The sequence below is a fragment of the Podarcis tiliguerta genome (assembly GCF_965153285.1).
Source record: "Podarcis tiliguerta genome assembly, chromosome: 12".
In the NCBI taxonomy this organism is placed as follows: domain Eukaryota; kingdom Metazoa; phylum Chordata; class Lepidosauria; order Squamata; family Lacertidae; genus Podarcis; species Podarcis tiliguerta.
The window spans coordinates 43,323,355-43,350,220 of record NC_139545.1 but is presented as its reverse complement, the minus strand read 5'-3'; the positions used below and the strand labels follow the sequence as shown (position 1 = coordinate 43,350,220).

The 26,866-nt window shown below is 43.8% G+C and overlaps 3 long non-coding RNA genes across 3 annotated transcripts in view; 2 read left to right on the top strand and 1 right to left on the bottom strand.

Annotated features, from left to right (window-relative positions):
- Positions 1 to 26,866, bottom strand: part of LOC310661177 — an 860,679-nt gene that overhangs the window by 397,649 nt on the left and 436,164 nt on the right. The window lies entirely within an intron of this gene.
- The window catches only part of LOC310661171, a 400,681-nt gene that overhangs the window by 246,107 nt on the left and 127,708 nt on the right, over positions 1 to 26,866 (top strand). The window lies entirely within an intron of this gene.
- On the top strand, positions 242 to 26,631 carry LOC310661176. Its single transcript, XR_014503813.1, has 3 exons — positions 242 to 280; positions 4,364 to 4,410; positions 26,231 to 26,631. It is a non-coding gene; the product is annotated as an uncharacterized lncRNA (long non-coding RNA).

Genomic DNA, 26,866 nt, shown 5'->3' with positions numbered 1-26,866 from the left:
GATACACTTTTTATAATGTAGCTGTAAAGTGATGGAGACTTCCCTACACCACACCCAAATCTTGAGCAGAGAAGTCAAAGAATGATTATACACCAGGAGTTGGTTGTGATGCGCTAGGAGGCTGCCACCGCGGGAAGGGAGTGACAAGAAAGTGGTTTAGCTGTGGCTGGAAACAGTAAGCAGCTGGGTTTTCTGAATCTGGTAGTATTTTTTGCACCAAAAAGCTCAGAGTATTCGGTGGAGGATATAATCACAGAGTGGATTGACTGGGGCAAGTAAGGTAAGTGAACTTAACCATATTGTTAGAATCCTCACTAAACCTTGGATAGCTCAGTTGGTTAGAGTATTATAATATAATAATAATAATAATAATTTATTATTTATACCCCGCCCATCTGGCTGGGTTTCCCCAGCCACTCTGGGCGGGTTCCAACTGAATATTAAAAACAGTACAGCAACATTAAAAACTTCCCTAAAAAGGGCTGCCTTCAGTTGTCTTTTAAAAGTAAAACAGTTGTTTATTGCTTTGACATCTGCTGGGAGGGCGTTCCACAGGGCAGGCGCCACTACCAAGAAGGCCCTCTGCCTGGTTCCCTGTAAACTTACTTCTCGCAATGAGGAACCGCCAGAAGGCCCTCGGCGCTGGATCTCAGTGTCCGGGCTGAACGATGGGGGTGGAGACGCTCCTTCAGGTATACAGGACCGAGGCCGTTTAGGGCTTTAAAGGTCAGCACCAACACTTTGAATTGTGCTCGGAAACGTACTGGGAGCCAATGCAGATCTCTCAGAACCGGTGTTATGTGGTCCCGGCGGCCACTCCCAGTCACCAGTCTAGCTGCCGCATTCTGAATTAATTGCAGTTTCCGGGTCACCTTCAAAGGTAGCCCCACCTAGAGCGCGTTGCAGTAGTCCAAGTGGGAGATAACTAGAGCATGCACCACTCTGGTGTTGTTCTGATAATGCCAAGGTTGCAGGTCCGATCCCATATGGAACAGCTGCATATTTCTGCATTGCAGGCAGTTGGACTAGATAGTCCTCAGGGTCCCTTCCAACTGGAGAGCCAGTGTGGTGTAGTGGTTAAGAGTGGTAGACTCATAATCTGGTGAACCAGGTTCGCTTCCCTGCTCCTCCACATGCAGCTGCTGGGTGACCTTGGGCTAGTCACACTGCTTTAAAGTCTCTCAGCCCCACTCACCTCACAGAGTGTTTGTTGTGGGGGAGGAATGGAAGGGAAAATGTTAGCTGCTTTGAGACTCCTTCGGGTAGTGATAAAGCGAGATATCAAATCCAAAACTACTCTTCTTCTTCTTCAACTCTAAAATCCTATGGTCCACTGGTTATAGCAGGAGTTGAACCTGTATGGCTATGAAACCCAGGAACAGGAATTTAAACCAATATGGAACCACATATAGTAATCTACACCCTTCTTTCTTGATCCAGTCCAGTTCAGGGATTGTGTATAAACCAGTATCTAGGTGGGTGGGAATTCCTCACATTGGGAAGACAGAGGGAATGTCCGGTAACTGTTAAAAGTTCATTGTGTGGTAGCACCTGAGCCAGGTCCAAGCAGGGAGATGAAATAAGAGGTTAGGAGAGACTAATCACTGTTATTGACACTGTTTTTCACTGCCAAGGAGACAGAGGGATGGACTGGCTGCACCGGACCGAGTCAGCATGGCTCAGCATTGAGGAACTGCTGGCTTTTCAGTGCTGTATGAGGTTGCCAAAAGGATATGACATGGAGGAAGCAGGAGATTAATTCAAGGCCTGCATTGCAGTTCTCACATTCTTTCATGGGCAGCTCATAGCTAATAGAGTGATATGAGCACTATTGGCCAGGAAAACAGGAAGTGGCATTGCTTTAAGCAGGAGAGACTTTTCCATCCCAAGGGCCACATGCCACCCCACACAACCTTCCAGGGGGCACATGCAAGTAGTGAGTGGAGGCAAGAAGGGGATGGAGGAATGGAAAAGGTTCTTACCTTTGTGCAATGGGCTACGTTCCAGCCACGTATAAACCAGAGGTATCTACTATCACATGGACATTCAGGCAAGCAAAAGCCATAATCACATTCCAGGACACATTTCAGCCATGTTTGTGCCATGCAAGAGGAATTGATGTGGACATGGAGCAGAGCCAGTTAGAGGTGTTTCCTGGGAGGTGGGGCATGTATCCTGAGGAGGAGACATACCATATTTTTTGCTCTATAAGACTCACTTTTTCCCATCTTATGGAGCGAATGCAGGTTGCGCAGCTATCACAAAAGCCAGAACAGCAAGAGGGATTGCTGCTTTAACTGCACAGCGATCCCTCTTGCTGTTCTGGCTTCTGAGATTCAGAATATTTTTTTTCTTGTTTTCTTCCTCCCAAAACTAGGTGCATCTTGTGGTCTGGTGCGTCTTATAGAGCGAAAAATACAGTAGCTTGGGAAGAGTCCTGAGGGAGGGAGAGACCTACAGAACCACATTTGACCCCCAGCCCTGAAGTCCTGCACCCCTTCTGTGGAGGCAGAGCAATGGACATAGGCACATCCTTCCCTTCAACATGAGAAAAGCTTTGGATGCTGTTGTTTCAGTAAGTGCATTTCACATGTTCCCAAGCTTCTCTCCGCCACCAGTGATTCACTTTCCAGCTGAAAACAGGAAACAGGGATTGGGTTCAACACTAGGATTCCACACCAAGAGCATGTACCCTACAGCGCTTTTCAAATGTTACATTGCATGTATGCAGAAGGGAATGGTATCATACACGAGTAGGGCTCCATCACAGGCGAAAAAGCCCTATTTTGCCATATTCGTACCATACATTTAAAGCACTATGATACCACTTTAAACAGCCATGGCTTTCCCCCAAAGAATTCTGGGAGCTGTAGTTTGTTAAGTGTGCTGAGAGATGTTCTGAAACCCCTCCCTTTCCTTCTGAACTACGGTTCTTGGAGTGGTTAAACCATCAATCCCTCTTCACAGAAAACTTAGGGAAGAGGGGGGGGGGGCTCCTAAGCATTCTCTGTATCCTTAACAAATTGTAGCTCTCAGGATTCTTTGGGAGAAGCCAAGATTGCTTAAAGTGGTATGACTGTGCTTTAAATATGTGCTGTAAATGTGGCCTATGTGTACGGTTGTACCCAAGCAGAATCTAGGATAGAAAGGATTTGCATTTTGATGTATACAGAAAAATAGATGAATAAATCAGTTAATCGTCATGGCTTGGATAGCACCATGCGCTGTGATTATACCACAGCAGTACTGGAAAGGAATATCCCTGTCTGCTGCTGCTGCTGATAATGTGCCTAACATTGTCGCCCCAGGAAGCCTGCTACAATCCCTGGGTAGCATCCTACATCAAATGTCCCTTGAGCAAACATGTGAGCACTCAAGTCTGCAGAGGATGGTCTGAGAAATCTTTTAACTTTCAGCAAAAGAGATTTGAAGCTTGAGCTATTTGCCAAGCGCTTTACTCAATTAAACATCTATGGACATCTAAAATAAACAGACCATACAGCTCCATAGCAGAGAAGCCGACTAGAAAATGAAATACAAATTGAGCTTCTAGAAATGCAAAGGGGGGCAGTGTGTGTGTGTGTGTGTGTGTGTGTGTGTGTAGAGTGCTCAGCTCACTCCCACAACCTCGTAGATGCAGATTTAGGAAGCCTTTCAACAACTTCTGCATTTTATGATAAGTTTCGTATTCTGCCTCCCTCCTTCCATACACTTTCTCAATTTCTTTTTGAGTGAGTTATCTCCTCAGGCTAGCTTTATGGCCTCTTTCTGCTTAATATAGCCCCATTTGCGCTATACATTTAAAGCAGTATCATTCCATTATAAACCCTCATGGCTTCCCACAAAGGACCCTGAGAACTGAACTCTGTTAATTGTGCTGAGAGTGGTTGGGAGTCCCCTATTCCCCTCATAGAGCTACCATTACCGGAGTCCTTTGGGGAAAGGGATTGATTGTTAAATCACCCTGTCAAACTCTGAAAGGTGAAAAAGAGCCGTGTGGAGAGATTTGCAACCAAAAAGCATAAAAAGAGGAAAGAGCCTTCTCCATCCAACAAACACGAGTCTTCCTCTTTACTTTGCCTCTCCTGTGGCGGCATTTTGTAGAAACAAATGAAAACACAAGAGACAAGCAATACCACCAGTCTGTTGCTTGGCTCCAAGCTAAGGAACTGCTTTTCAAGCAGAGAAGATAACTATCCATATAGGGAGGAAATTAATTGTCTAGCTGCAGCAGAAAATGCTTGGTATAACTAGGAAAGTTAAGGCATATTTTGGGCTTGTGGATGTTATAATGTGTTAAAACAGTCACTCAGGAATTTTCTGCTTTGAATGTTTCTGAATTGTCCCTTCTGGGTTCCTGCAGAACAGAGCTTGGGGAACCTAAGGCCCTTAAGACGTTGTTGGGCTGAGGTAAGTCTGGAATGATTCAAATATACCCACACAATATTTAAGGACTTTTCTGGGGAATCTGCACACCCCGGGTCATTTTCTCTAGCCTAATCAGAATGCCCCAGCTTCTTTCAAAATCCCATAGTTATTTCAACTGAGGAAGAATTTCCACACTCATTTTGAATTTCTGAATGTCGCTTCAGGTGAAATTTAGTCAAAACACTTGGTTCCACATAACTTCTGCATGGGAAATTCTGTCAGGGTTAAGAAAACTCCTGCATTCCCTTCAAATGCCTCAGCTAATTGGCCTCTGAAGAAATATTAAATTTTATTCTAGGAGACATTTCAGCAGGAACATGCTTATTATTGGTCTTTGGAACAGAAGTTCTGGATGGAGAAGTTTAAGATGCTTGACTAGAATGACTTTTGGCAGGATTTGGGGAGCTAACTGCAAGTCACCGAACAAGGATGAAGATTGTGAGAAACTTCTCACAAGTTCCCTGTGGAATTCAGCTATCTGCACTACTTTTGCAGCGGCAAAAGAGGCATCTGCTGTCAGTATTGCTTACTGACAAACTACTCCCATTCTAACCTGCTGTTCTATCCACACAGCATCTCCCTCGTTCTTGTTAGCGAAAGCCAGGATGTCTGGTGTCCAGGTTTGTCAGTTCTGCAACATGGTCCCCAAGAGCAGCTGAAGTACTGACACAGACAGGTGTGACTAAAGCCTTGGATTCACTCCAGGAAGCTACAGCGTCCAGCTGACTACAAATAAAATATCCAAAAGCTTAAGCTGAGCAACTGCATGCTCAAGAACCATTGCGATGCAGCAGGCTATGGCTGCAGAAACCCAGGTTCAAATCATCACTCAGTATTGAAGCTTATTGGGAGGCATTGATCCAGTTACCATATCGCAGCCAAATCTGCCTAAAAGGGTTGCTGTGAGGAAAATAGGGGGGATCTTGAATGTCACCTTTAGCTTCTTGAAGGAAAGGTGGAGTACAAATGAAGCAAAATGTGGTCAAGAACAACCAATGCCAATTCCAGGAGGATTCACTTCACCAAAGTTATCCTTCATCTCTCTGGTGTCCTCCAGATGTTTTGAATCACAGTTGAGTCACATCATATGTGCATGTTACTTATGCAAATTCAGCTTTATGCACTCAGATGCAGCTCCATTCCAGCTTTTTTCTTCAGACTGCATCTTTCTTTTGCCTGCCTCTCTCCACTTCCCTTCCACCAGTCCAAAAAATCAGCACAGTTTTGAAACCAGTGCAATTTTGAAAGGTTCAGTCCGCCATCTTGAGTCAAAATGGTGCCCAATGGTATCAAAATATAGTTAGGAAAACTCCTTTAATCTCAGGAACCATCATGGAAAATTTAGCAAACCAGAATATATGGTAGATATTTTTAAGCGCTCATTTTACTTGTATATATATATTAGGTGAACTTGTTTTTAACTCCTGACTTATATTGATAATTTTTAATGCATATTTGATGTTCTATATCAATTGCTAGGAGATTCTGACAATTAAGCAGTATACCATTTTCATTTCACTTCATTTCTATTTATGTATTTATACATATGCTTCTCTTACTACAATCAATCCTCAAAATATTGTCACTTTGATCAATTAAGGGAGCGATAAATTAAGTGAGTGACCAAATTTCTTCGCTGAAATGCGTTCTATTTCCTTCTTCCTCTGTCAGCCAGACAACTTTGATCTTCTTCTTCCTCCTGAATCCCTCCCACTCCCAATATTAGTTGTCAAAAATCAGCTAAAATATCTCTTCTCTGGAATGCAAACCTCCTTGGGGTTCAACAGCTGTTTTGGGGCTTCTTGTTATGGAGAGATCAACACCACCTCTTGATTCCTGCTGCTATTTTTACTAGTTAGTTCCCCCCTCCCCCTCCCCTTCTGACATTCAGTGAGCACACAGCTGTCTATGTGGGAGACAAAGCAGCATGCCCCATTGTTTCTCTCCCATTTCCTCCTTTTCAGTGACCCAGGGAGTCAGAGCCTGTTGGAATCAGACTCCCCCACCCACACACCGGTTGTTGCTTTATTTAAGCGATTGTACGAGGCTAGTTGAGGAGTGTACATGGATGGGTTCAGGATCTGGGGAGAAGCGAGGAGAGACTCAGTACATGCAAGCAGCAGATGTTTGTTATTAATTAAATGCATAGATTTTGCGAAAAGGAGAAAGTACGTTCTGTGCCGATAACAAGGCAGATGGCTTCTCAGCAAGAGATCCCTGTGTAGATGGCAATGCACCAGGAGCAACACCAAACCATTTTGCTGTGCATCTAAATGCAGGCTTTTATTTATTTTAGGGATGCACAGAATGTTTGCTTTCTTCTGTGTGAAAATAGCATTTGCAGGAGACATAGAATCACTCCCCTCCCCAACCCCCCCAAAATCTGAAAGGTAACTTTTTTCCCCTTTCCCAAATGCGTTCACAGCTATTCGGAATAGCTATGCTTTCTTTCTCTCTGCCATTCCTTTGATGCTATTTCCAATTCTCAGCCTTTCTGAGCCAATGAAGGATCATGCAGTGAATAGGATGCATGAGCATCCCATAATTTGATCCTCTCCCCTGCCACAAAGGGCCCCCATCCCAATTCACCGTAGGAAAAAGATGCTCCATCCGTAGTTATCCTTCTTCTTACACCTAGATGGCCTCACAGAACACTGTCACAGGCTGGCAAATGTCATTGGGAGACCAGAGTACCCTCCTTTGTGTGTCAGGTTTGACACAAGAAAGGCCTGACTGGTGGTTAGACATTCTGCCAGCATGAGAACTCCTAAAAAAGATCCTCATAATATTCATGACCTCCTCCAATCTGATTTCCATTCCCTGTACTCCAGGGACCTTGCTGATATCATAGATGATCTTCTCACTGCCAAATCCGAAAGTCTGTCTTTTTCCTCTTGGCATCTCTGCTGCCTTTCGTTCAATTAGCCATCCTCTCATTCTTTCCATCCCATCTCTTAAGATATCTGTGCTGTTTTGTGCCCTGTTCAATGTTTCCGCTGAGTTGGGACAGAGGCCATTCCTTCTCTGTCTTCAGCCTCTCTCCTGGGATCCCTGAGGTTCCATTCCTGAGCTCCTGCTGGTGTCTCTCTTTGAATCTCGTGGCTCTTGGTCAGAGCCTGTCCTAAACATTTGCTGCCTGAAGCAAATGATGAGAGGAGGCCCATTTCTGTAGATTCCCATGTGTGGAAGCTGACTAGACCAGCAGTTAAAAATTACCATACATACTGTATTTTTCTGTGTATAAGACAGTGCTTTTTGCTTTTAAAAAATAGGCAAAAATTGGGTGTTGTCTTATAGATGGATAGTGAATGCAGGGGGGGGGGTGCGATTAATGGCAGAAGTAAGCAGGAGATTGGCAGTGGCGATTGGGCAGATGATTGATGGCTGCGGCACGGCCTGCTGCCAATTGGCTGTGGCTGTGGCGATTGGGCAGGCAATTGGTGGCTGCGGCAAGTGGGCGGGTGGGCTGTTGGTGGCAGTGAGCGGGCAGACAATTGGCGGCTGCGGCGAGGTGTGCGATCAGCAGTGGCTGTGGCAAGTGATTGGTAGTGGCAGAAAGGTGGGTGAATGATTGACGGAAGTGACCTCCCCCACCCCACCCCCAAAAGCTAAACAACTTAATTTCTTAATTTCGGGTTAAAAAAAATAAAGGTCGTCTTATACTGGGGGCGTCTTATATATGGAAAAATACAGTAAAAAGTAGGAGAGCCCCCTTCACCACACCTGAGGCGCTATGTAGTGTGCACAGTACTGCCTTCCAACAGAAGGGAATAGCCTGGGGGCTTAGACGGAATAGACCAGGGGATCCCACCACTGCCCCACAGCATTGACTGCCTGAGGCAGTTGCTCCACTTTGCCTAATGGAAGAGCCGGCCCTGTGTTCTGCATTGAGATACTGATGACACCCACATTGTCCCATCCCACATCTCTTTCACCCCATCTGGTATATCTGTCTGGATGCCTCATTGCTGTTTCAAACTCAGCTGTAGAGTTGTGCAGAGCCCCTCTCTCCTGACCATCCACCCGACCCTGGATCGGGTCCGGAATGAATTTGGTGAGGTAGAAACTAAGGTTTCATTAAGGGGTTTAAAAGCCCTTAAGCAATATCTGAAAGACTTCCTCCATCCCTTAGGTAGATGAGGCGCTCTGGGTAGTTCTTCCACCATCGGATGGGCAGGGAATGGTGCCCCAGGACAGGGTTTTCTCTGTGGCAGCCTCTAAATTGTGGAACTTCCTCCCCATAGAGATGTGTCTAGCATCTTTGCTGTTTGGTCACTGCCAGATGCACCTCTCTACACACAGATTTCTCTGCCCACCACAGTACCATGTCTACTTTATTTATTGCTCTGCCAAAATCAGTTACCTTTTACGAGAAGGAAAAAAATTGCTGGGCAGAGCTGATGTAAAATGATCTCTCTCTCTCTTACACACACAGAGACACTGACACATGGAATCCCATAGTTTTTTGTGATTCGTGATTGGTTGGGATTAATCTTGGGAATAAGTTTCTAGTTTATTCTGCTGTGAAAATGCCACCACAGCTGCATGTCATGGAAAGAAGCAGGTGATGGACAGCATGCAAAAAGGGTATGTAAAGAGGTGGGGTGTTTCTGAAATTTTGTTCCTTAAACCCTCCTTTTTGCCCTGAAAGTGTTTATGGACAAAACCACACAGACCTAGTGTTCATTTCAAAAGTCACTAAAAACTTTCTTACAAACAGTAGTAGTTTAGGAAACTCTGGAAAATCTTACAAGGACAAACTAAAAGCAGTCCTTGACTGACTTTCAGCCAACCTTTCCCCATGCAAAAAAATTTCCAGTTACAAACCTCAGTTTACAGACTCAGTAACTACAGCAGCCCAAATGTCAGGAGAACCTCCCAAATGAATGATTTCACAAACAACCTCAGATAGACAAATAACAACATTGTTTACTTGAATCAAGCTCTGGTTTAACAGGTTTCAACTCCTAGCAAAAATTTCCACAAGCAAACTGTCTGTTGGAGCTTCGGATTGCAGGGTGGGTCATGTGATGCCTCAGGTTATATCCGCTTTAAAATATCCATCTTTATATGTGAGCCACCGTACTGTGGCAAAACCCAGGATGACTTTGCTTAAGGTTGCAGAGATTTTGCATAAGAATGTTGATAACCAGCTTATTTCTCCCAATGTCATTAAATCAGTAATTGCATTTTTGCCTCTCGCCTGTCCTCCAAGGAACTTGGAGCAGTACAGTGGTACCTCGGGTTAAGAACTTAATTTTTTCCGGAGGTCTGTTCTTAACCTGAAACTGTTCTTAACCTGAAGCACCACTTTAGCTAATGGGGCCTCCCGCTGCCGCTGCGCCACTGCTGTGCGATTTCTGTTCTCATCCTGATGAAGCAAAGTTCTTAACCCAAGGTACTATTTCTGGGTTAGTGGAGTCTGTAACCTGAAGCATCTGTAACCTGAAGCATCTGTAACCCGAGGTACCACTGTATACTGTATTAGCCTGAGAAACAGTGACCGACCCATGATAAACATTATAATTTGGTTAAGTATCCAAAGCATTGGCATAATCAGTCACCCTATGAGTTCTGTCATTAATATAGATATTTATCGTGGGGATTAGCTGGAGGCATGAGTACAGCAAGTTCTCTACCAGTGACCTGGGGTAAGATGCAAACATCACTGTCACCAAGGAACCAGTTCAGCAAGATGAGAATGTCTTTTGGATTCAGTAGGAAAGTCCATGTGGCAGGCTGCCATTGCCAACACTTCCATCACTCCTCAACATTGACCACCTGAGTTGGCCTCCCCATTCTGCCTAATGACAGGGGTAGCCTACCCTGTTGAAGAAGCATTTGGTAACAGTGAGTTCCTCTGTAGTGCTACTCGCATCATATTATCCATTAAACTATGGAACATGCTTCCACATATTATTATTATTATTTCAATTTATATACGGCCCTTCAACTGTGGATCTCAGCATAAAAAATACAATATAAAAAACACAAAATACAAAATGAAAATAAGAACAAAAACAATCCGATGATCCTCCAGCAACACATTCAAAAGGGTATCAGATGTGAATCAACCATCCACTTGGACGTCTGTGAAAGTGGATTAGACAAATTCATGGAGGACAAGACTATCAGCAGCTACTAGCTATGAGGACAATGTTCTTCCTCTGCTGACAGAGGCACCATGCCTCTGAATACCAGTTTCTGGAAACCACAGAGGGTTCCTGTGGTCCTGCTTGCAGGCTTCCCTCAGATGTCTGGTTGACCACTCTAAGAAGAGAGTGCTGGACTACATGGGCCATTGGCCTGGTCTAGCAGGCTCTTCTAATGTTCTTAGTACAAGAGAACATGTGCATCATCGAATCTTTGGACCTCTGTAGTGTAAGAATGTAATGTTCTCAAGAACACAGCTCATTCTCCTTTGTTTAACATGTTGATTGAGTTACCAGCCATTTATATTAACAACACGGAACAGCTTGATGATGTGATAAGGGATAGTGGAGATCTTGGCTTATTGTGTTGCTCTTACAGGATTACCTGGATCTCTAAAATGGAGCAGGCTGGGATAACAAAAAGATCAATGTGAACAATCCAGAGGATTGGACTAGATGACTGTCATGGTCCCTTCCAACTCTAGAATTCTGTTTCTAAGATGATGAAAAAAACATATGGACGTAATAACGATGATGAAAAAACATATGTACTTTGTGATAGCCGCCAGATGGCAGTAGAAGCCTGTTTTTATATATTTCAAAAAACTCACGGATTTTCTTTTTTAGTACTTCTGAAAGCTGTAGGTGAAACATGTAATCTCACTACTTTCCAGCCCAAGAGAGTGAGCTTTTTGGGGTGGGGGTGGGGGGTTAAGAATGATCAAGAATTAAGTTTTCAGAAAAGTCAGAAACTCACTTGCAGTCTTTTTGCAAGCAGTTTGGAACACTTCTCTCTTTCAGCTTTTATTGAAAAGTGGTTAACTACTCCCTGACTTCCAGGCATGTACACTCTGAGTTTTTGCTTTCTGGAAATTCAAACTTCTTCCTATATATATGAATTCACTGAAATTAACCCACCTCTTACAAGCTGATCTGGAAGTAAGCAACACTGAGCACTGTGGTATTTACTTCTGTGTACAAATGCACACACCTGCTCTGCTAAAGGGTAAAGCAGATCTTTGGCCAGCAGATCTGTCAGGCTCCTTTGCTTCCACAATGGAAAATATTTTAGTCATCTGTGGTGAATGCTACTGCAAGGTCTCGCGCTAACTTCGCTGGGGTCCCTCTGAGTCTCTCTCTCTCTCTCGCCCACAGAACCGTTGCTAGGCCTTCCTCCAAATCCTCCTTGTCTTTGCCTGGCTGAAATGTGTCCCTGAATCATACGCACCAGCTTCTAGGGGCTGAGGCACTTTGCCCCCTCCCATTTTATGTTGAGGGAGTTTGTTGTTGTTGTTTAGTCATTTAGTCGTGTCTGACTCTTCGTGACCCCATGGACCAGAGCATGCCAGGCACTCCTGTCTTCCACTGCCTCCCGCAGCTTGGTCAAACTCATGCTGGTAGCTTCGAGAACACTATCCAACCATCTCATCCTCTGTCGTCCCCTTCTCCTTGTGCCCTCAATCTTTCCCAACATCAGGGTCTTTTCCAGGAAGTCTTCTATTCTCATGAGGTGGCCAAAGTATTGGAGTCTCAGCTTCAGGATCTGTCCTTCCAGATCAGAACTGATTTCCTTAAGAATGGATAGGTTTGATCTTCTTGCAGTCCATGGGACTCTCAAGAGTCTCCTCCAGCACCATAATTCAAAAGCATCAATTCTTCGGCGATCAGCCTTCTTTATGGTCCAGCTCTCACTTCCATACATCACTACTGGGAAAACCATAGCTTTAAGGGGTTGAGGGGGTTAGCCCCCTCAATGTTCAGATGACATTCGGCTCCACTCCCTGGCTCATCAAGATGTCAGGGATATGTTGTCAGGACATTGTGTTCAGCCCATTCAATCATCTTGGGAAGATGGCACCTCTGCCCTGAACTGTGTTAATGCCTCTTTCTTGCCTGGAAGAGAGGTGTGTTTGTGGGGGTTGGTAACTATGAGGATAAATGTGTGTATTCTTGTAAGGAGGTTAGGCCCAAGCTAAAGGAGAGATGACCTGTTGTATATAATGTGAGATGTGATCCATGAGAGGCAGTCAAGTACAACATTCATTTTAATGCTAGAGAAGACATGCGAGGGAATGTTTCGTCCAGCCAGTCAAAACTTCCTGTTCCTCCTGGCTGGAGCACCTTCCTTTTGCATGTGATAGAAGGTGGGCATAACCTAACCTGTCCAGGTAACAGAAGGACGAGTCACACAGCACACCTCTCTCTTTGCCTTCCTTCTTCGTTTGACCAGCTTCTCGCTTGGACTGCTCTGCTAGCTCAGCTAGCAGAAGCACTAGGATTATTCCCCCATATGGGGTAGTTCCACATGTACATATTTGTAACTAAGTCTGCCTTCAGGGGTCCACCTGTGAACTGATGTAAGTAAACTTCTTTTATTGACTTTGAATAAGATTGTGGCGTCTTTATTCTTTTAAGAGGGATTAAAAGGAATTTACCAGGAACGTACAATTCAATCTGAGACAGATTGAATTGTATAATAGTGAGAAGCTCACATGAGCTTGCAACCAGCTATCTGCTGTGCGTAAATGGGGCATGTAATTCTGCTAAGTAAAGGAACTTGCTAGTGCAAGTTAGGAAGGATATTAATAAACAATATATCCTCTCCCGCCACCCTGAACATTCCCACATATAGTACTATAATAAGCATATTTATTCTTCAACTCCTCTGATCTGCTCATCATATAAAAAGAGAGCAGGACAGTAGTCTTCTATACAAGGCTTAATAATCATTTCCACTTAACTGCCCACTTTTGCCTCTGGCCATAGCCAACACTGCCATAAGCACCTTGAGGTGCTCTTGGCTCTACGCAGCCCAGTGCTTTGTCTACTTTTAATAGTGCCCCCCCTTTTATTTGCTGCTGCCATCAAAATCAGTTGGGTCTTTGTAGGGAGTAGACAACAAATCTTTGGAGATTGGATTAGACCCCAAAACTGGGCGCCCTGCACCACTTCTCCTCTCAGTTGCTTAATGCCATATTTGTGCATCTGATTATTCCTGTCTAAGTGTAGAACCTCACGTTTGTCCCTACTGAGACTCGATTTTGTTAGTTTTTGCCCAGTTCTCCAATCTGTGAAGGTCATCTTGAATCCTGGCTCTGTCTTCTGAGGTATTAGCTACCCCTCCCAGTTGGGTGTCATCTGCAAATCCAATGGGCGTCCCCTCAATTTCTGCATCCAACCATGCCTAAAGATCTTGAACAACAACAGGCCCAGGGCAGAACCTTGCAGCACCTGGCTTGCCCCCCTTTTTCCCCACTCAAAAATAGTAACAATCTGGGAAGCACCTCCTATTCCTGTACTTTTCCTGAAACAGAATAATCTGAGACGAATTAAATTCAAATTATCCTACTTCTGGAAATAACAATTAGGAGACCATTTGCTTCCCTGAATGCACGACACACTAATTTACCATTGCCACGTCAGTTAACGTGACAGAACATTGCGCAGAACAGCTGACGTGACGGAACGGTGCTCACATATTATTTTCTAGGAAGCAGAGTGAGTTTCCATTTTTATTGTTTCCACATTTTAACCAGCCACAGCAAACTCTGAATTAATTTACGGCACTCATAACTGATTAGCATGCTTATTAACATCCACGAGCTAGCTTTCTATCAATCAAATTGTAATTCAGCGGGAACTGCCCTGTTAAATTCAAATTAAAATGTGTGTCGGAGGCACTCGGCTAGCCTCTCTAGTTTCACGGCAGTCCTCTTCCCTCTACCTACCAGCCACAGAAGCTGCATTAAACTGCCGCAATTTTATGGCTCATTAGTGATGAACAATATTAGTTCACGGCTGGTGGCTCTGGCTCCACAGGTGTACACAGCCATTACAGCTGTCTCGGGGGAGAGAGAGGGGGAGACTGACATGGTGGAATTGCTCCTTGCTTCTGGAGCAGTTAATCACATCAGTAAATAAGAGGTGTTTCAGCTCACTAATGGGCAAGTCAAGGGGGATAATTTATGACGTGCTGGGCAGAACTGCAGGGCATGGTGCTCCCTGGGAAATGATGGCAGGATCATGCTTAAAACAACATTAGTGCATAAGCAGGATCTTGACCCTGTTTTTGGTCTGTGCACAGCATAGATTATTAAATGCACTTTGCATTTAATTGATAGGTTTAGGAACTCCGCTAATGCAGGGGCGGGTGGCATGCAACCATTTCCTTTTGTACTGCTATGGTCTCATAGCAGTGAGGTGTTGCCCACATCTTCACTGTATCCAACACCAGATATGGGGCTGCAACCAGAGACCCCCCCAGCTAAGGCAGGGATGCTTGAGGAATTCATGATTTGCTAATTCCTTTCTGAAATGATTTCTCAACAACTACATATAAGGGCTGGTTTGGCAATAAAATGCATGCAAATCACTTGGAGCAGGTGTTCCAAATGTGTGTGTGTGTGAAAACGTACACACATAAAGGCAGTAAGAATTCAGCAATATAAGGCAAACAGTGGCTGGTTAAAATCACTCGCAGGAGTACGTGAACATAAGCAAACTTTTCAGACTATTCCAAGGAGGAAGCTGGGTCCGGTGACTCCCATAAGAACAACAGAGAAGAGGTTATTCTCACTTTCCCTGGGTGGGGAGTGTTCCACAACCAGGGTGATGCTCCTGAGAAGACCCTGCCCCACATCCCCACCAATTGCATTTCTCGTGGTGGCGGATCACAGAGCAGGATCTCCAAAGATGTTTTCAGTTAATGGACAAGTTCATGCAGGAGAATGTGAGTCTTTCAAATGCCTTGGTCCAAAGCCAAGGGATTTGTAAGTAATAATCCAGCACATTAAATTGGACCCAGGAACAAATCGGAGGCTTGTGCAATTTAAACAAGACCGATAGCCAGAAAAGCAGACCCTAGAAATTATTATGGCAACAGCATTTTGCTGTAGCTGTAGCTTCAAAACACTTTTCAAGGTCAGACCCATGTAGAATGTGGTCTACATGGCATGTCTAATTTTGGTCAAATCTGCTTCCTACAGGAAATGCTCAGCCAAAGTTGAGCAAAAGGACTCCTATGAACCTAGGAGCAGTGCTAAGTCCAAAGGAACTCCCTAACAGTGAACTTGGCCATTAGGTGGACATGCAACCTTGTTCAGAGAAGGATGGACTTTGAAACCTCAGTCAGCACTTCTACTGACCTGTAGTCCTTCTTCAGTCTGGGATTTAAGACTTAATGTGTTAGTCCACGCTGAGTCCATCACTATGCTCAGGCCCAATTCACAAGGTGTGGAATCCACCAAGTTTCTTATATTGCTGTCTTTCCCATTTTGAACTACTAGACAGGTGAGAGTGAAGAAACTTCTACTCCATTTGTCCACGGTCTGACCAGGCTGTTCTTGGATTTTTAAAAGTAACGAAAGCAGAACAAAAACAAATTATCTGTAAAAGTCAGTATGAGGGGGAAAAAACACCCTCTCTCCCAAAGCCAGTCCTAGACTATGCAAGGGAAGAATCTTATTTCCATCAATTTAGTCAGAAGAAACAGATGGGACTATACAAGAAAACATTCATTAATGGATATCATGGTACGATTTAAATTTAACAAGCTTTAGTGGAGGAAACATGACAGTGAGGCATTAAGGGCTAACAGGGAACTAGTTAAAAGTTTGGTGGGGGCAAGGGGAGAGAGACATTACTGTTCACTACTAAAGCTGACCCTGGAGAGTTACATAAAGCACATTCCTTGGAAAACTGAACAGAGCAGAAGAAACATAGGAACAAACATAGGAAGTGTGTATATAATCAGTTCCTGGGTCAAGGAAAAGTACTTGAAGAGTTGTAATTTTTTTCCTTTATTTTATAATGTTATCATTTTATAAACTGCTTTGGGTGGGTGGGTGTCTTTTACAATCAAGCAGTGTATAAAATTAAATAAATAAATGGGAATGTCCTTTGCAGGTGAGTGAGGGGAAGAAGGCATTGCGGGCCTGTAGCCCAAGGAGTAAGCAGGGCTTCCTGTCTATGCAGCTTTAAATAAATCTGTTCACATTTGAGTTCACCTGAGTTGCTTGGAGACTGTTGCTCAGAAAAGCAGCCCTGCTGAGCAACAACACTTATATTAAGCCAGAGGACTGGTCCATCTATCTCAGTGTTGTCTATAATGATTCTGCCATGCTTTCTGTGGATGTTCTGAGTAGTTCAAGTGCCAGGTTTAGAGAGCCGGAAGACAAATGATTCCCACTCATGGCAGAGAGGGCTATTGAGACATACTAGGCATGATCGTGATGCTCAGCATCCACAGTTGGAGGCAGTCGTGCTTCTCAAAAACCAGTTGCTGGAAGAAAACAAGGCTCAAATTCAGATTACAAGTTTCCCAGGGGGTGGCCACTGTGAGAACAGAATACTGGACTAGATGGGCCATTGGCCTGATCCTGCAGGCTCTTCTGATGTCCTTTCTGCCCACACCTGCCAATCCATTACCTTATAGTTCTCCCACTCGGGACACACAATGGTGTTTATTGTGGAAGGGCATACTGATCTCCTCTCATTGCAATTCTTAAATGTTGTTTATAGTGGACATCAGTACTGACTTCCTTGTTGCAGCCGCCACAGGGGAGACTGCTGGAAAAGCTTCTGAAGCCCTAGTTCAGTTCCTTCTTCCTGATGAATATCTGTGTGAAATTTCAACTGGTCTTAAAAGGCAGGATCCTGGTGGAGAAATGCCTCAGCAGTATGCAGCATAATGAAAACCCACAAAATAGTAACACCTTCCCAGGCCTGGCCTCAGAATACCACATCTTGGGCTGCCTCCAGAGGTCCAGAACCCCAGCAAATGCCTTTAGCAGAATGCCAAAGAAGTTGACTATTAATTTGGAATTTGTCACTCCATCAAGGCCTTGCAGAGCCAGGCAGAGGCCCGGGCCAGGTAGATAATGTGCCCCCCCCTTTTTTTACCCTGGGGATAACTGAAGTCTTATAAATAAGTAAGTACAGTGGTGCCCCGCAAGACGAATGCCTCGGAAGACGAAAAACTCGCAAGACGAAAGATTTTTCCGTTTTCTGAGTTGCTTCGCAAGACGGATTTCCCTATGGGCTTGCTTCGCAAGACGAAACGTCTTGCGCCTTTTTTTAAAAAACAGCCAATGCATTCCTATGGGAAACCGTCGATACACATTGGTGCTTCGCAAGATGAAAAAACTCGTAGAACAAAAAAACTCGCAGAACGAATTAATTTCATCTTGCGGGGCACCACTGTATATAAATAATTTTCACAAAAGTTATGCTGACAAATAATTTTATTTCAAGGCTTGAACTGTATCTGCATATAAAGACAAAATGGAAAATATAGATAAATATGCTGACTGAGGCCCCCTTTGGAACCGGAGGCCTGGGCCAAGTGGCCCATATGGCCCCCCAACCTCTGTCTGGGCCTGCACTCGATGCTTCAGAATGTTATTCTGAAAGTCTTTCTCTTGTGGGGATCACTTGGAAGCACCCTAGGCCCAAAAGACCCAGGTTTACACGGTCGTCATGGTTACCCCCTTACAGGCAAAGCTGACTCTTTGGGCAGAGCACCTGTTTTTCATGCTGAAGGTCCCAGATTCAATCATTGGAATCTCTAGTTAGGCCTGGGAGCATCCCCTGACTGAAACCTTGGAGAGCTGCGGTCAGTTAGTGTCGACAATACTGAACTAGGTGGACCAGTAGTCTGACTCAGTAGAAGGTGCCTTCCTTCTACTGTTCCAGACCTGGGCAATTTATGCAGAAGTGAAATGATGATGGCCCTGGTGCTTTATGGTTCATTCCAGATAATCTGAAAAGAAGCTCAACCAGCATTTCCTTGGAGCAGTGCACATAGTGGTTTGAGGGGCATTCTCCTCAACCGGCTCTGAAGTGATGGCCATGTGGAAAGAAGAGAGCAAAAAGAACCAACAACGGGTGTTGCCAACTGATAAAAGAGGCCCAGAGTGCTTTCTTCTATGCTGCTGGAGTGAGCAACAGAGTTCACTCTTGGTCGTTTGTTATGCAAATGGAAGAATGCTGAAGGAAAAACGGTTGTTGCTGAAGCCAAGATGGTTTAAGTTCTTTGTGATAATCCAGGGACAGAATTGCATGTACACAAACGAATCCGCCAGACCCTTGAAATCATCTACTCTGAGCATAGGATTAACAGGGAACCAGGACACCATGCTGTTTTCCCTCTCTTCTCCTTTTCTGGAGCGATATGCATATGCTGTCTGTAGCTGCTGCAGATTGACCTTCCAGTGGGCTCTCTCGGTTCCCAGGCCTCTCCTTTGTCTGTTCCTTGTAGCAGTGATAAAACACTGTGGATACAGGAATTGGGACTTCTAGAATTCTTTGAATGTTAACCTGTGTCGCCACTTTCTGCTTTGTAAGCCTGTAAAAAAACTAGAGGGGACATAGGTAGTCTCACGGCTGACACCATGTAATGTTAACAGAGAATCAAGACATGCATGTCAGGAGGTAGAGGTAAAATGTAACTAAAGTTAACTAAATGTAACTTGCAAAACAGCCTCCTTCCACAGCACCCATTGGCTCTTGTGCTTATACTACTAATACCACACTAACCAGCTGTGGTTCTGTGTTCCTCCATCACATAGAAACAAACTCCTAGGGACCAAGTTCCCTTTGGCATTCCCCAATAAAGTGTTTGAGGGGGCCACCCCCCACAAAGTGCCATTCAAATGGTGTGTGCACTGCGTCTTGTGATCGATTATGTGGGGTGCTGCTTACCTGCCCCCCCCATATTTCAAGTTGGCACCCCTGCCCCATCATTTGAAGTTCAGGAATGAAGCACCCAGGCTTTTCTTTGCACCCTAAAGGCAGTGGAGCGCCCTGCTGGTGGAACTCAACCTAAATGCATTATAGCGCACTTTTTGACAAGCAGCTAAGACTTTGATTCTTTCTGTTGCCTAACTTTAAGGATGTCTGTAACATTGTAAAGTAGCAGTTTCATTTTCTACTGCATTGTGTTTTGCGCTTTCTTTCTTTTTTTTAAGTGTTAGCTACAATGTCTATGCTCTGCTTCTGAATAAAGGTAAAGGGACTCCTGACCATTAGGTCCAGTCGTGGCCGACTCTGGGGTTGCAGTGCTCATCTTGCTTTATTGGCCAAGGGAGCCGGCGTACAGCTTCCGAATCATGTAGCCAGCATGACTAAGCCGCTTCTGGCGAACCAGAGCAGCACACGGAAACGGCGTTTACCTTTCTGCCGGAGCGGTACCTATTTATCTACTTGCACTTTGACGTGCTTTCGAACTGCTAGGTTGGAAGGAGCAGGGACCGAACAACGGGAGCTCACCCCATCGTGGGGATTTGAACAGCCAACCTTCTGATCAGCAAGTCCTAGGCTCTGTGGTTTAACCCACAGCGCCACCCACGTCCCTGAATAGCCATTGCTAAAAATGGCAATTGTTTTTTGTTGCTTTTATAGTGAACAGCTTTTCATCGTTTGTACACTTTTCTCGTTTTTTGGTTGTAACTGTTTTATTCGTTTTGCAATTGCCTTTGGTAAAGGCAGGTAAGAAATCCAATACAAATAAAATAAATAGTCCAGTTGTAGAGAGCAAGCCTTCAAGCCCCTGGTTCAATCTTTGGCATCTCCAGGTGGGGTTGAACCCCTGGAGGACCACTGCCTGTCAGTGCAGACAATACTGAACTAGGTGGACCATTGACCTGACTCAGTAGAAGGCATCTCCCTGTGTTCCATGGTGCCGAGTGCAATGCACTCTCTAAGCTTTTAAATATACCGTTTCCACATGGCCTTCCTATGAATTCTGACTGACAGCTTCCACTGATCTTTGCAGAAAACAAGAAACCAGTTCAGCCGGATTGTTATGAGTTGTGCCAAGTGTTACTTTAAAAAAAAAGAAAAGAAAAGAAAATCAACCCAGCAACTATGAAAAATAGTCTAGGGCAGCCAACTGTGGTTTCCATGTCACTGAAACTTTAGGGAAAGTTTCCCTTTCTTCCCCTGCTGATTTTGTATTTTAATGATAGTTGCCTTTTGCAGTGATGACATTTGCATTTTCTAATGTGAAATAATGAGGGGAAAGGGAGATGGGAGATGAACTGGCTGCCTCTCACCTTCCTCTCCGGAGTGCAAGGGCCAAGCACATTCCTCGCCATCTGTTTAATTCCATCTCCTGATGCTTGTAAAGAACCTGGCGGCATCAGGCAGATGGAGAAAACCGGCAGGAGCAATCCTTGACTTGTAACAGCCGCCTAATTTGTTCGCCTTGCCAGGAAAGTCCCCAGTGGTCAGATATTTCATATTTAGGGAGAGCTATTAAAAGAGCTCAAGCGAAGCAAGTTCTTCCCAGCATATGTGTGCGAGAGGTGAAGGCTCGGGATACTGCCTGGCTTGAAACTGCAACAAAGCTTCCCAGAGCTGCTTAGCAGAATGTAAGAGCCATCATTGCTGACCTTACCTGGAAGGGCAGTATTGAATCCATTTTAGTGTGAAGCAGGTTTCTTATCAGCAAGTGCCATCTGCTATGGAATTTATTTATCACTCCTCAAAGCACTGAAGAAGACGGAATTAATGGAAAAGGCTTTTCTCTCTATATTTCAACAGTTGATTTGTCTGGCAGCCAAGAGCTTAATGTGGTTTAAGTATATAGCTCATAGGTATGTGGAGGCTTGCTAAGTGGTGTTTATGCACTCTGGCTTTCATAATGTGTATTGAGAGATGAACCTTTCAGGACACACATAAGCACTAATTACAGGTAGGTAGCCGTGTTGGTCTGCCATAGTCAAAACAAACAAACAAAATCCTTCCAGTAGCACCTTAGAGACCAACTAAGTTTGTTATTGGTATGAGCTTTCGTGTGAGAATTTCTATGAACAATGCCTGTTCCTCTGGCACAAGAGTGGGGAACCTGTGATGTTGCTGGACTACAGCTCCCATCATCTCTGGCCACGTGCCACACAGATTGGGACTGAGGGGAATTGTAGTCTAAGAACATCTGGAGGGCCGCAAGGTCCCTCATCCTTGATTCTATTGCAAGGGTGGGAAATCTGTGGCCTTCCTGATGTTAGAGACATGACCCCTTCATAGCCATACTGAGACTGAGGGAGTACATTATTCTGAGTGGCTGCAGTTCCTAGGATGCTCTTTAAATCATACTGCAGTGTTTTAAAAATAGCCGTGATTTAAGTGGGGCATGTTTAATCAACAGTGGGATGGAGAGCTTTGAATTCTGGCTTACAAGTGAAGCAGGGAGGTTTTGCTCCTTTTGAGGACTTTGGTAGGAGCTGATGATGGGGCTTTGGAAACATGGTCCCTCAAATCTTAGGGGAACGTATAAAAGTATCTCAACTTTTTGACAATTGTGAGAGTGCTGTGAATTGGCATTTAGATATCCAGTTTTGGAAGGGGTCCAGTGCATAACCACCCACTTCTATGTATCTTCTAAGGCAAGATATGACCTAATTAAAGTTTCCATGGTGGATGCATTTCCTTGATAACATTCTGAACCACAGGGCATTTCTTAAAACTATTTTTGCTGTTCATTTTCGAGGGACAGCATAACAATGGATGCTATAAACTTTGGGCTGGGGGGGGGGTCTGTGTTTTGCTTTGTTTTGTTTTGTATTTTAACCAAACATAGTGTGTGTGTATCCTTGGGGGGGTCATATTTGTAGCAAAATACATACAATTATAGTCATTCAATACATGCCAACAGCAGAAGTCAATGTTTTGCACTGTATGTTGTTTCTGTATATGTATTGGAAAGGAATTTGATCAATTTCTCATTTCAGGTGTACTTTCTGAAACAACACATGACCTGAAATGCAGCCACACTTCCAAAATTGCAGATCTCAAAAAATTTGTATTGCAGTTCTACAGCCAGGTAATGTGTACAACATACATATACTAAGGTAAAGTGTGCATTAAAATGCACACGCTAGCTTTGCAAAATTGCATTTATTAGAGAAAATGCATACAAAAATGTGTATATTCAGAGTTTGCATTAAGATACTGATAAATATTCATGAGGGCTTTTTTTTTAATGCAAACTAATGTGGAAATGTGGAGTGCTGAACTTAAGACTGATAAAATGAGAAATGTAGAGAAACCAAAATGTACATCCTTATGTCTGTATTGCTGCCTTCTGGAATAACATCATGGGTGTATACTTAATGCACTGAGCTTCTGTCTCTTAAGGAAATTTGTTCTCTTGAATCTAGGGTGTCAGAAGCTGAAAGAAACTGAGTGGCCCATAGATGAGACCTTTAAGGGCATGGTGAAATGCTGTGCTCAGAACAGCCCTCCCCTTACAATATACTGTGGGCAGGGTCAGATTTAGGTTTGATGAGACCATAAGCTACTGAAGGTAATGTGGCCCTTTATATGTCTAGCTGTCCTTTGTTGACAACAAATTGTCACTTTTTTGTGTTGAATATATGCTATATGATAATTTATGGACCTAACAGGTATCTGAAGCCATTTGCACATAACAAAATATGTATTTTATCAAAGTAATTGTTGAACTGAAATACAATTAAGTAGAAGTATATTAATAGTGAATTACAATTAGGAAGTATATGGGGGGACAAGAGAGTGGGGCCCTAAGCTATAGCTTGTTTAGTTTATACATAAATCCAGCACTGACTGTGGGTCTCGGGCCAAGATGGTCTCATTTTATAAACTGCACCCTGCACCAACGACGGGAAACTCAACCTTTCCCGTTGTTGTTGCATAGCTGTCAACTTACAGATTTGAAAATAAGGGACCAGCAGCCTTGAAAATAAGGGACCAGCAGCCAAAATAAGGGACCTGCAGCCTCACCTGTTCCAGGCACTCCAGTCTTCCTGTCCTCCTGCAGTGTGGTCAAACTCATGCAGGTAGCTTCGAGAACACTGTTCAACCAACTTTGTAACCAGAGGTTCAACTGAATAGAATCTGAATCACATGCACCACAAGGCCTATGCAGCCTCAACTTAAGATGGCTCCCCCGCCTGGCTTTGCACTGCAAAGTTTGCAGCAGCACATGCAACAAAATGACGTCCAGCATTCAAAAAACCCCTCAGCTTGCATTAACTAGCCACACACAAAGCATGCAAGCTCCACCCCCCAGTCATTCTTACACTTCTTATTGGGTGAGCAACACAGCCAAGCAACACAGTTGGAGCCTCCCTCCTCCCTGGCCAACAGGGAGGGAGGGAGAGGAGCTGCTTCCTTTGAAATTTAAGGGACATCATTTAAGGGACATTTAAGGGACATCTATCAATAAGGGACAGCAGCGGGACATGGCGCTGGAATAAGGGACTGTCCCTTCAAATAAGGGACACTTGACAGCTATGTGTTGTTGGGTCCCATCAGCCAGCATGACAAATGATTAGCTGTGGTCCAACAACTTCTAGAAGGTCATAGGTATAATCATCCCTGCTGGAAAACATAGTGCTTGATCTTCTATCTTCTCTGTACAGATTGTGCTTTGCAATTGTGGGGCTCAGTTCTAGATGTAAAAGAAATGTGAGCCCAGGGGGTACTTAGGAATGTAGGACAAAGCGTCCTCATACTGAATAAGGCCATTTAGCTTAGTTCTGACTTTGTACTGACTTGCAGTGGCCCTCTGGGATATCTAATATAGGAGTCTTTCTCAAATGTACCAGGAGATGATGGAGATTGAGATGCTGGAGACCTTTCAGATGGAAAGCATGTGCTCCACCCACTGAGCTGGGAACATATTCACTCTTCTAGAAAAGTGGTTGTCTCTCCAGTGAAAACATTATCCACATTTCATACTATGGAATGATGTTGTAATACCTCATCAAGCCAGAAGCAAGAAAACAGGTCAACTGAAAGAACTGCCAAAATTCCATGACATTAATGTTGCTTTCCAAGACGTGTAAGATTAATCTTGTATAGATCTGCCAATTGGCCATAATGAAAATATGTGTAAAGAGAAATGCATGTTATATAGGAAGAGGCACTGAATGAGTGAAATTTCCAGATTCCTCTTAACAGGAAGATTACCTTCCCCCTTGCCCTATAAATTCAGTACATTTTGTCAGGCAAACAGGGATAATATATGAATGTTAGTAAGTGGGTGGCTGCTTATATAAACTAGGTACACATCTGTGCATTGATGCTCAGCATTTTCTGTACAGAACCATTGGATTGAATTCTGGGAAGCGGGGTAAAAGGGGACTTCCCCCCAGCAAATTTGAGGAACAGGATGTGAAATTTGGGGACAAGATGCGCCTCTGCTCTCACCCTATTCTTCAACCTCTTTATGGTGGTTGCAACATCCTCTTCCTCCAGTTTGTCATTATATGATGACATGGTGCTGTTCTGACAAGGGCTTTGGGGAGAAGGGGGAGAGACAGATCTGTGCTCACCCTTTCCCCCCACAATTCCCCACCAGAGCATTGCCACATCATGATGTAACATGAAACTTGGTGAGTGAGGCGTGGAGATGCCAGGAATAACTTCCACAGGCAGTATGAGGGCACTGGTGATTTTATCCGCCGCCATCCCAAATTTTGATTCCCTTCAAAAAATAATTCCAAATCAGCCCTGATTTTGAAGTCCACCAATGGGGCAATGAAATGGAGGGGGGGGGAGAGACTTTTCTCAGCCTTTGTGTACATACTTTTTGTGCAAAGAGGCACCAGGTGAGAATTTTTTAATTTTTTTTTTGCTTCCATCTGCCAAACTGCAGACAATATTTAAATGGTTGGGGCATGTTCCATGTAGGTTACCTAGCTCTGAATTACAGTCCCTTCCACTTATTTATTTATTTTAAAAATATGTCTATAACACAACTTCATTAAATAGAATAAAAATCAAAGTAGTTTACAACAATTACAGTGCCCCTTCCCCCATAAAAAAAACCTATGGAGAAATTAAAACAGATCACCAGCTAACTAGTATGGAACATAATTTTATTAAAGGGTGGTGGCAAAGAAAAGTTTTCAGCGAACATTTGAAATTTAATACAGAAGGTGCCTACTGAATCTCTTTGGGAAGAGTAATGGGTCAATAAAGGTCAGTTATTCTTTCGCGTTGATGTCAAATGAGCCTCACCAGCTCAGGGGACACTGAGTGATGCTATTGCAGATGATATTGCTGATCAAGCTAGGATATAAGGGTTCAGGCTTGTACCCTAAGGTACCCTGCTTTGAAAATTCAAGGCTTTGAAAATTAATACAAGGACCTGACTCAGTAGTAGGTGGGCCGCTAGTACAAACGTTGGTGTTAAAATTGGTGTCCCATATTGGTGGCTGTGCGTCCCCAACAGCAGTGTAGCCTCCACATTCTGCACCAGGCCCCAAGGCAGGCCCACATAGAGCATGTTGCAGCAATCCAGCCTCAAAGTTTCCAAGACATGGACATCAGTAGTCAAACTCAAGGACAAACCATGGTAGATGCTATAGCAAAAAATGCCCAAGGGATGCATGCTGTTGCAATGCATACATAGGCTGAGTGGGCAGCAACTCTGCCTGATGAATTACCAGACCCTCCAAGTGTCCCTATTTTCCAGAGTTATCCCTGATTTAAAGAAGCTGTCTTGGTTTTTATTTGATCTCGGAATGTCCTGCTATGTCCCTATTTTGATTGGATACATTTGAGAGTATGGAGTTATTCAACTCCTGAGATGTCTGAGGGCAATCCTGTATCAGGAAGGTTTTTTTAAAAAAAAGTTTAATGTTTTATTATGTTTTTAAATACAGTGGAACCTTGGTTCTCGAATGGCTTAGTTGACAAACAAATAGGCTCCTGAACGCTGAAAACTCAGAAGCAAGAAGCATTAACAACGATGGAAGAATGGAGGATTAAATTAATGGACTATGCGGAACTTGATAAACTAACGGGAAGGATCCGAAACCGGCAGGACCAGAAGTTTACCAAGGACTGGAGTAAATTTACGGATTTTTTGAAAAGTATTTGCGATGACCAGATGACGTTTGTAGGTTTGCAAGAAGCTCTGTGAGGAATAATATTAGAAATATTGCAAAAATGAAGAAGGAGATGGGATATGGTAAAAACATAAAGGCAATATTAAGTTAGGAAATGCGTAAGAACTGAATAAGACGGAGATTTATCAGAGGTGCTGATGGAAGTCCAATAAGAATGTATTTGTGATAAGTTGTGTGGTATGTTTTATAATTTTGTATTTTGAAACCTATATATATATGAAAACTCAGAAGTAAGTGTTCTGGTTTTCAAACATTTTTTGGTAGCCAAACAGCCAATGTGGTTGTTGGCTATTGTTTCCGGGGCGCCTGCACCAATCAGAAGTGGTGCCTTGGTTTTCAGAAGTTTCAGGAGTTGAACGGACTTCCGGAACGGATTAAGTTCGAGAACCA